Genomic DNA, 9,571 nt, shown 5'->3' with positions numbered 1-9,571 from the left:
AGACCTATATGGAGGGAGTATTCAGTTAGGATGACAGAAGCAGCTTAAGCAGAGACCTTGACACACTGGAAGTGGCTTTTTGACCATTTTGATTCTCTCATTGGTTCCTTGTTCCAACCTTCTTTCTCTGGATACTTCATCTCTGCTTCCCTCCATACCTACCTATGTTACCTGAGTCCCCATCTATTGCTTACCTTTTCTTTCCACTTCTCCTTCCGTATACCATGCAAAGAACCTTTAAAGAAACACGTGCATGGAATTAACTTGACATTTGCTACATCACTTGTATCCATGTGTGTTATACTTGCACCACCCTGGGTGTGTCTTACTTGTTTAGCTAGTAAACATCCATGAAATTATCGTGGGCCTTACTGAGCGTGCGCACGTGTGCATACACACACACACGAATGTGCACAATGCACAGTCCAGTATCTTGGATCAGAATGACTCTTACAATGAATTATCACAGCAAGTTGGACATGAGTTGCAAATATATAAGGAACCGGGTTATACCGTATTGCGACTTCAGAATGTTGGTGTCACTAGGCATAACCCTAGGTAACTCAGAGGGATGGAAGACCACGAGTGTCGAAGAAGCCCCTCTGCTCTGGGCGAGCCAGGGCCCCCCCCCTTTTCCTGAACCTTTGTAACCCTTTCCTGAACTTTTTGTAACCTCCTGTAATACTGGAAAAACAGGATGAGTAGCAGGCAGGCTGAAACTCCCTAAAACTGTTATCTGTGGAATGCAAGGACACCGCTCAGAGAGAGAAGGGAGGAGGGAAGGGGGAGGGTGGAAGGGGGTGGTGGGGGGTGGAGGCCAAGGTATAAAAATACACTGTTGCAGGGCTAGGTGCGCAGGATTTGAGACAATACAGTCTTCCTGTGCCTTTTACTTGAGCTCAAATAAACTCTGTCTACTTCTCCCCCCAGTGTGTTTATTGGCGCGATGCACACCAGGCGATGAACCCAATTGTTGCCTCCCTCGGGCACCTTGTGCCGGCAACAGTTTTTGGTGCCCAACGTGGGGCTCGAGGCTAACATTTTGCCTTGCCTGGATCCCTCCTGGGGTCGACGATTTGTGGCAACAACCGACGCCCAGCGCACACCGGTGGTTTCGTCAGGGGCCTCAGCAGAGACATGGTTTGATCGACCCCGGAGGGCACAACAGTGCAACGCACTCTAATAGTGGAGAAGCGATCGTGGGCAACAGTGTGGAACTGGTCCCTCGGACAAGGTAGGATAAGCTCAGCAGTCTGAGCATTGCCTGTTAAGACCTGGGGACACCCAGTGTCTCCCTGTAGGACCTGGGGACACCCAGTGTCTCCCTGGAGTATGGGCAGGGACAGAGTACGGTTGGCAGGGCACGGTGTACACCCTTAGAATGCATTCTAACTAATTGGAAACTGTTTAAGTCAGATCTAATGACTAAAAATAATCTTAAAAAGTTCTGTACAGTGGAATGGCCTCAATATCAACTGGAGGATCTGGAAAGGTGGCCTCCGGAAGGGTCAATTAACTATAATACAATCCTCCAATTACTCCTGTTTTGTCAGCGGATGGGTAAGTGGAATGAACATTTGTATGCAAAATTGTTTATGGCTTTATGAAATAAGACAGATATTTTGCAGAAGTGTAATTTGACTCCGACAGGATTGGTAGTTGTTAGTGTTGAGTCTCAGCATTCCCCCACAACCACTGTAATGCTAGAGTTGGCGTCCCCTTCGGCTTTAATACCTCCACCATATAAAGATCAGATGCCCCCGGTTCCAGAGATTCCTCCCTCAGTGGGATTTTACCCTTTACTTACTGAAACTGTAATAGCCCGGCCTGGGGCAGATGGGTGTGTAGCCCAGACCATGCAAGTATACACCCATGTACCTTTTAATCTGGTGGACCTGGTGGCTTTTAAAGCACAGGCTGGAGAATTTTCAACTAGCCCGAGTAAGTTTATCTCTGTCTTTGAGGGATGTTTAGCTAGTCACAAGCCTGATTGGGATGACTGTAATATCCTTATGCGAACCTTATTATCTGAAGTAGAGCGGAATCTAGTTATTTCCAAAGCAAGGGAGGAAGCACAGCAGAGGCATGAAAGGGATCCCATCAATGTTCCTGCTCCGGCAGATGTGGTTCCCCTAGCAGACCCTAGATAGGACCCTAACAACCCTGTGGATCATACCTGTCTTACCTCTTATAAAAAAAGGAAGACTTAATGGGTATGTCTGTAGCACAAAAATTGGAGACTGCAAACAGGGCGTATACCCTCAGAAAGGAAGAAGAGGAAAAGAGACAAGTTAGAATGCTAGTAGCAGAAGTAAAGGCTGGAGTCAGAGAAAGGCCACAAGAAGGTGGGAGAGGCAGGAGTATAAGGGGTCATGGGCGCGGGCGCCCTGGCCCACAAGAAAGACGCCTGGGATGGAACCAGTGTGCCTTATGCCGGTGAGAGGGACACTGGAAGAATGAATGCTCAGAGAAAGGGAGAGACTATACTCCTGTAATGGCAGCGGAAGGACAGGAGTAGGGGTGTCAGGGGAAATGGACCACCCCACCGCCAGAACCTCGAGTAAAAATGTGGGTGGGGAACTCAAAAATTGATTTTTTTGGTAGACTCCGGGGCAGCACGGACCGGTGTAAATCAACCTCTTCAACTTCCCGTAGTGGACTCTCTCACCGTGGTAAGTGCCACGGGAAAAAAGACTCAGTGCCCAGTGTATGCTCCTGCAGAATGTGCTCTGGGAGACTGGGCTCTCTCTCACAAATTGGTCTACCTTCCAGATTGCCCAACACCCCTGCTAGGATGATACCTGCTTTGTCAATTAGGTGCATCACTGCATTTTACCCAGGATGAAATAACCCACACATTGCCCCCTGAAAATGCATGGATAATGACCCTCGCGATTGAACCCTCGGCTATGAACACCCCCCTGGAGTGGAACCAGTGGAAAGACCAGGTATACCCTTTGGTATAGGCAAGGGGGGTCCCCGGAAAGGCTACACCTCAAACCCCCATTAATATCCAACTACTGCCAGGAAAAGGTCCAGTACGAATCAAGCAGTACCCAATCAAAAAGGAAGCCAGAGAGGGACTGCAGGAGACTATAGACCGTTTCCTAAAGTACAGCATACTGCGAGAGTGTCAGTCAGCCTGGAACACTCCTATCTTGCCTGTATTAAAGCCTGATGGCACATATCGACTGGTGCAGGACCTAAGGGCGGTTAACAAATGGGTTAAAACTATTCATCCCCTCGTCCCAAACCCATATACCTTGCTGGCCTCCATAGGGGGGCAGTATACTCATTTCTCAGTTCTTGATTTGAAAGACGCTTTCTTTACAATTCCAGTTGACCTCCCTCCCCCTCAGGAGATATTCTCTTTTGAATGGGAGGACAGAAAAGGGTTAAGAAACAACTTTGTTGGACAGTATTAGCCCAGGGATTTAAGAACTCTCCTACCCTTTTCAGCCAGTCCTTAGCTAAAGACTTGGAGGAGTGGAATAATGAGAGTGAAGTCCTCGTGTTACAATATGTGGATGATTTATTAATTGCTACTGTAGATTTAAACTCTTGCCTTAACGCCACTGGAAGCCTCCTGAACTTTATTGGACTTCGAGGATATCGGGTGGCTCAAAATAAAGCTCAAATTGCTCTCCCTGAAGTACGATACCTGGGATTTTACATAAGACAGGGGGAGCGCCAGCTTTCAAGTGAGCAAAAGGAGGCTATATGCCAGGTTCCCACCCCAAGCAACCGTAAGCGGCTCAGGGCGTTTCTCGGCATGGCAGGTTTTTGCAGAATATGGATCCCTGAATTTGGACTATGGGCAAAACCACTATATGATTGTGTGAAAGGGGCAGACCATGACCCCTTTTATTGGAATTCAGAAGCCGACAAGGTATTTAAAATACTAAAAGGAAACTAATGGAAGCCCCCTCCCTGGGTTTACCGGACCTTTCTAAACCTTTCCAATTGTATGTGCATGAACGAAAAGGGATGGCTCTGGGAGCGCTTACTCAATTGTTGGGGGCGTGGAAACGTCCCATTGCTTATTTCTCCAAACATAGTTTCATAGTTTCATAGTTTCATAGCTTGATCCAGTTGCCAAGGGATGGCCAGCGTGTTTACGAGCAGTTGCAGCAACTTCCCTAGTACTTGAGGAAGCTGAAAAGTTAACGCTTGGAGGAGTTGTGCAGGTGTATACCCCTCATATGGTCCAGGATCTGCTAGACGCGAAGTGGGGTCTCTGGCTCACCCAGGCTCGAGTGGCTCGGTACCAAGCTAAGCTGTTGGAGAACCCTGAAGTGACTCTGCAGCCCTGCCCCTCCCTCAACCCGGCTACTGTCTTACCTGAAACGGAAGAACAAGAGCATGATTGTTTAGACATCATAGATGCACAGTACTCCAGCCGTGCAGACCTACAGGATCAGCCACTTCTGAATGCTGATTGTGAGTGGTACACTGATGGCAGTAGCATTGTTGTAGAAGGGCAAAGGAGGGCAGGTTATGCTGTTGTGACCCTCTATGATGTTGTTGAGGCCAAGGGTTTGCCCGCCGGAACATCTGCTCAACTTGCTGAACTGGTGGCCCTGACCCGGGCGCTAGAACTGTCAAAAGGGAAATGGGTCAACATCTATACCAACTCTAGGTATGCTTTTGGAGTACTGCATGCCCATGCTGGCCTATGGAAACAAAGGGGATTGCTGACAGCCCAAGGCTCCCCAGTGAAGTATGGACCCCAAATTGTCCGACTCCTGGAAGCTGTTCAACTTCCCTCAGAAGTGGCAGTAATGCACTGTAAGGCACATCAGAAAGAGGATCAAGAAGACATAGCCGGGGTAACGCCCGGGCAGACAGAGAAGCTAAAATTGCTGCCACCCTGAGGACGCCGAGACCTGCTGACACCCACATGCATGCCCTCATTCCATCAGTGGGGGAGCTCCCGGATCCCCAGTACTCGTATGAAGAAAAAGAACTAGCCAATAAGCTTGGTCTCCAAGAAAAGGAGGGATGGCTCTGCTCCACTGACGAAAAGATCTGCTGGAGGCCTCTCTGCGATGGCCCGATGCTTTGCCCCTTGCTCTGCTTCGCATTCGTGCCCTCCCCAAGAGAAGATTAGGGCTTAGCCTCTTTGAGATTATGTTTGGAAGGGCATCCCCATGAACAGGATGCCGGTTCTAGCAGGGGAGTGGGAAATAGGATGTAATATTTTGTCACGGTATATTTGCTTTCTGTCTGCTGTTCTTTCTTCTCTCCATAGGTACACTAAAGACTTGCAGCCTCTTCCGCTGGATGCTTCAGTCCACTCATTACAGCCGGGGAATTCTGTGCTCGTTCGTACCTGGAAGGATGAGCCCCTCCAAGAGAAGTGGAAAGGACCTCACGCTGTCCTACTAGTTTCCCACACAGCGGCAAAGGTCGATGGACACAAGAACTGGATTCATCATGAGACAGATTTGGCATGATCCTTCTCCCGTCGTATGGAGTGGGCCGGTTAGCCAAGCTGTATTGTCAACTTTCTGCGTTTCTTACAAAATTTGCTAATGACACCTTAACTATTGAAAAGAGCCTTAATTCTGAGATTTACCAACTTCGGTTGTTATCCCTTCAGAATAGACAAGCACTAGATTATGTCTTAGTTTCTCAAGGTGGAGTACGTGCCTTAATCGGTAACGAATGTTGTACTTATATTCCAGAAAATTCCCAAGATATTAATAAACACATTTTGGCAGCTGAACAGGCTTTTGAGCAGTGGAAAAGTCAGGAATGTGAACCCACTGTTTTCGATTCTCTCTCGAGCTGGTTGCCTAACCTTGGAGGCCTAGGAACGGGCATCCTTCACCTCCTGGTCACTGGTGTTGTGTTGTGTTTAATTACCCTCCTCTTATTTGCATGCTGTAATGCCCTCCTGCGCAAAGTCTGTGCATCCCCCTCCCTAAGCGCTTCACTATACCCCTGCATTAAAGATCCCAATCCTCAAACACTCAATCACTTTTTATCTTCAGAATATGAGAAAACTCAGCCAAAACTTTGTTGAGTATTCTCAAAGCGGGGAGTTGTTGGTGTCACTGGGCATAACCCTAGGTAACTCAGAGGGATGGAAGACCATAAGTGTCGAAGAAGCCCCTCTGCTCTGGGCGAGCCAGGGCCCCCCCCCTTTCCTTAACCTTTGTAACCCTTTCCTGAACTTTTTGTAACCTCCTGTAATACTGGAAAAACAGGATGAGTAGCAGGCAGGCTGAAACTCCCTAAAACTGTTATCTATGGAATGCAAGGGCACCGCTCAGAGAGAGAAGGGAGGAGGGAAGGGGGAGGGTGGAAGAGGGTGGTGGGGGGTGGAGGCCAAGGTATAAAAATACACTGTTGCAGGGCTAGGTGCGCAGAACTTGAGACAATACAGTCTCCCTGCGCCTTTTACTTGAGCTCAAATAAACTCTGTCTACTTCTCCCCACAGTGTGTTTATTGGTGCGACGCACACCAGGCAACGAACCCAATTGTTGCCTCCCTCGGGCACCTTGTGCCGGCAACAAGAACATTCACTTACATCATTCTGTTAAAATGGTCTATCTTCTAAGTGATCAGTGGCCATATACCTGCTGACTACATGCTGCACAGGCAATGCCAGCATAAGCCAGGCTTCCCACATAAACCCCTGGGTTGATGGCAGGAAGTGGAAGCCAGAGGAGGCAGAGGGAGTCCAGAGTCCCCAGCTGCTGCAGCACCTGAAGCAATGAGGGCAGCAGCAGCTAGGGGGGAACCGAATGGCTGAAAATCAACCCCTTACAGGCTGGCCTGGATAACCCTGTTGATGAGGAAGACTGTGAGGAAGACTGTAACTCAGAATCATTCTTCCTTGCTTCATATGCTTAACTTATTGCTTTGCCTGTTGAGCTTTCTCCTCTCTTCCCACTCTTACATTTCCCTCCCACCCCCAAACTGTGACTTCTACAGGTGCTTCCCTGGATGTGCCACATTTTAAACAAGAACAAATTGAATGCATATAGGATTTTTAATGGGATTCTATGCAAGTAATCAGCCCTGTTTTTTAGGGGAAGGAGTGGAAGTGTTGCTCGTTCAAGACCTGTACAATATCACCTATTGTGTGAAAGTTAAGCAGGTATCTTCTGTGTTTTCCCAGGTCTTCACATGTTAAATCATTTCTTTAACATAGCTCACTGTCAGTAAACCAATAGACTCAGGTAGTCAATATATGAAAGAAATAACTTAGCTTTGCTTTCTTGCTCCCTTGTGTATGTTTTTTTAATTCAAAGAGGGAGGGTGTTGTCTTAGTAAATTTCAACATGCTTCTATTGGAATTTCTTTGTTTCCCCCTTCTAAGAAAAAAAGAATTAAGTGTTAGTAAAATTTCACTTTCATCTGTTTTCAGAGAGGTACTCATGCTAATGCGCATTTTTCTAAATGACAATAAAGCAAGATGCTTACATCCAAAGTCACATTTCAGTTACAAAATGTAATCCCATTAAGGTAACTCTACTTCGACAGCTGCAGGATTGTATTCAAAGTCATTGTAAAATAGCACATTTGTACTGTGCTTGGTTTGAAATCACATAATCTAAACAGCATAAAATTAATCAGAGTCATTTTCCCCTAAAATCCATAACATCAGTTAGATCCCATATTTATCTTGGCTGTAAGAGGATTATAAAGGTTAAAGTGTGAAAAGATAAATGTATCATTTTGCAAAAAAGTCAAAGATGTATACAGCTGATGAATTGCTAATTCTATAAGACTCCAAAGTTTTGAGAAATATCAAGTTTTCCCCTTAAATTGTATGATTTACTTCAAAAAAACCCCAAAACCTGGGCAAAATAAGATGAGTTATTAGTGGTGTATTTTCACTTAGTTCCATGGGACTACACCAGGGGTGAATATGGCTCTATGTTAACAGAATATTTCTCCAGTGTCTTTTAGGAAGTAAAAGCATAAGACAAAATGGCTTCATGCTACATTAAATTGCAGTGCATTCATCTTAAATGTTCTGACATTAAAATACGTTCTTGTGAAATACTCTCAACATTATTAGGTATATTTATTCACGTCTTTACTTTGTACGGTGCTATTTTTACAATAAAATCCTTGAAAATCCATTTTTGAGAGAGAAGTGAATTTAAACTCACTACCTTCATTCACGGTTAGTGAACAAAATATCTGCTAAAATAGTATCTGGTTTTAGTAAATGTCTTTGAATGGCCATATAGAAAGCAGACCTCACCTTCTGTCTAGGTGAGGTCTATTGCATTGTGTAGTAGTATCTTGAAAAGAAATGTTCCCACTGCAGGAACATTATAGGGTTTTCAAAACAAAATATGTTCCTATGGAGTCTGGGAGTCCTGGTTTTGTGGTACCCACTGTGCCTCTGAAAACAGGGAGCTGACTAGAAACCAGACATATTTCTATTGGAAAAATAACTTGGTTTCCATGAAAACTTTTATTAAATCAGTGTGTTCCACAGCATGCTTATGCCATTTTCCATTTTTGACAGAAAATTGCCAACCAGTTCTAGTGAGGAGCTACTTTGCATTAGTAGACATTAAAAATAGGAAATCTGGTAGGAATTTTCCTTGCTTTATTTTTAGGGCAGGGATGTCCAACTTCTAGGGAGCGGGGAGTCACATGCTATGTTGATTCCTCATGCTCAGTTGCATGGGAATCCGAGACACCCCCACATAGCAGGCTCCCCAGGCCCTGTGGGTAGAGGAAGTGGGAAGTGGAGGAAAGAGGGGGAGCCCAGAGATCCCAGTGACAGTAGCAGCCAGAGAAGTGGAGGGGGAGCAATGCCATGGCAGGAGCCTGCTGGCCACATGCAGCCTAAAAGGCTGCAAGTTGGATAGCCCTTTGGGATAAGTCAAAGGAACATGGAAACACCTTTACCTAGTGAGATCATTCCTACAATAGTCAACTATACTTTAAAGGATTTGGGTGCTTTTACAAAGTAATTCTTTTTTTCCATTCATTAAGTCTTGCCTCCTTTTTTCTTGTATATAGAGAAAGGACAGTACAGTGGAGTTGCATCTTACACGGGGGGTTGGGTTCTAGAGTCAGCACGTAAGGCGAAAACTGAGTATTGTCAAAATTACCCTTGAAAAATCAGCTGGCCTGCACCAAACTCCCACCAGGCTAGCGTGCACAGCTTCCCAGCAGGGCTGCTCCCGATGTAGCTGCTTGGCCCCGTGCACAGTGCTGCGGGGGGCAGCTGCAGGCTGCACGCACGCTAGGTCCCAGGAGCTGGCTGGAGGTGGAGTGGAGCCAGGGGGCTCCCTCCACCATGCAGCTGCTCCCGCTCAGGGCAGCCTGCACCAAACTTCCACCCAGCCAGTGTGCACAGCTTCCCAGCAGGGCTGCTGGCCCCATGCACAGCACTAGGAGGGGGCAGCTGCAGGCTGAATCCAAACTGGCACTTCAGGGCATATGCGTATGATGAATTTGCATATGATGCGACTCCACTGTCCTCAAGTTATAGAGACGGAGTATACTCAATGGAAAATGCTCTGAGAGGAAACCTTCTAATAGCCTTTGATGTAAAACCAGCCTACTATATATCACTTGCAAAGGATGAAT

The 9,571-nt window shown here is 46.5% G+C and overlaps 1 long non-coding RNA gene across 2 annotated transcripts; it reads left to right on the top strand.

The window, feature by feature from the left end:
* Positions 1-878: 878 nt before the first annotated feature.
* Positions 879-6,277, top strand: LOC149872975 (uncharacterized). 2 transcript variants are annotated; one of them, XR_016439826.1, is made up of 4 exons: positions 879-1,234; positions 2,605-2,672; positions 2,773-2,948; positions 5,252-6,277. It is a non-coding gene; the product is annotated as an uncharacterized LOC149872975 (long non-coding RNA). The 2 variants fall into 2 exon arrangements; XR_016439825.1 differs by lacking the exon at positions 2,773-2,948.
* Positions 6,278-9,571: the final 3,294 nt, after the last annotated feature.

Source organism: Crocodylus siamensis, chromosome 1 (assembly GCF_052110815.1).
Source record: "Crocodylus siamensis isolate JL-2025a chromosome 1, ASM5211081v1, whole genome shotgun sequence".
NCBI lineage: Eukaryota > Metazoa > Chordata > Crocodylia > Crocodylidae > Crocodylus > Crocodylus siamensis.
The sequence above is the reverse complement of the archived record's forward strand: the minus strand, read 5'-3'. Positions and strand labels throughout refer to the sequence as shown.